The following is a 586-nucleotide window of genomic DNA, read 5'->3' as shown; positions in this document are numbered from 1 at the left end:
CAAACAACCTAGAAATAAAGAAACAGTTCCAAGAACTAAAACCAATACAAATGGAACTTGCAAGTGAAACCACTCCAAGAACACCAATAAATAACCAGAACTCAACATACTACATAAACAAACAGCAATTAAAAACAAGACAAACCCACAAACAACAGAACAGACATCCAATAACATTTGCCCAAACATTAAACCAATCTCAGAGCTTAACATTAGAACAAAGAACACCCAAAAGAAAAGAAAAACAAAATACAAATAACAAACATAATGTCATAGCACACACACCAGAACAAACAAGACAAACAGACAAAGAAAACCCAAGGAAAAAACAAAACGACCCAAACCATACACTCACTAAACCTTTAACTCAAAATGATTCTCCTGTAGCATGGACGTTACCAACCCCAATTAAAGAAATGAAAACACAAAAAGTAAATAAAAAGATTGATTTCTCATGGATAGAGACAATAAAGGAAGTGGTCAACATAATTACAAATTTAACTAACAATATGAACTCAGATAAACCATTCCTAGAAATTATCACAGATACAATATAAAAAATAATGCCATATTTAAGAACTTAATC

Source organism: Penaeus monodon, chromosome 22, assembly GCF_015228065.2.
Source record: "Penaeus monodon isolate SGIC_2016 chromosome 22, NSTDA_Pmon_1, whole genome shotgun sequence".
NCBI lineage: Eukaryota > Metazoa > Arthropoda > Malacostraca > Decapoda > Penaeidae > Penaeus > Penaeus monodon.
This window is presented reverse-complemented; position numbering follows the sequence as displayed.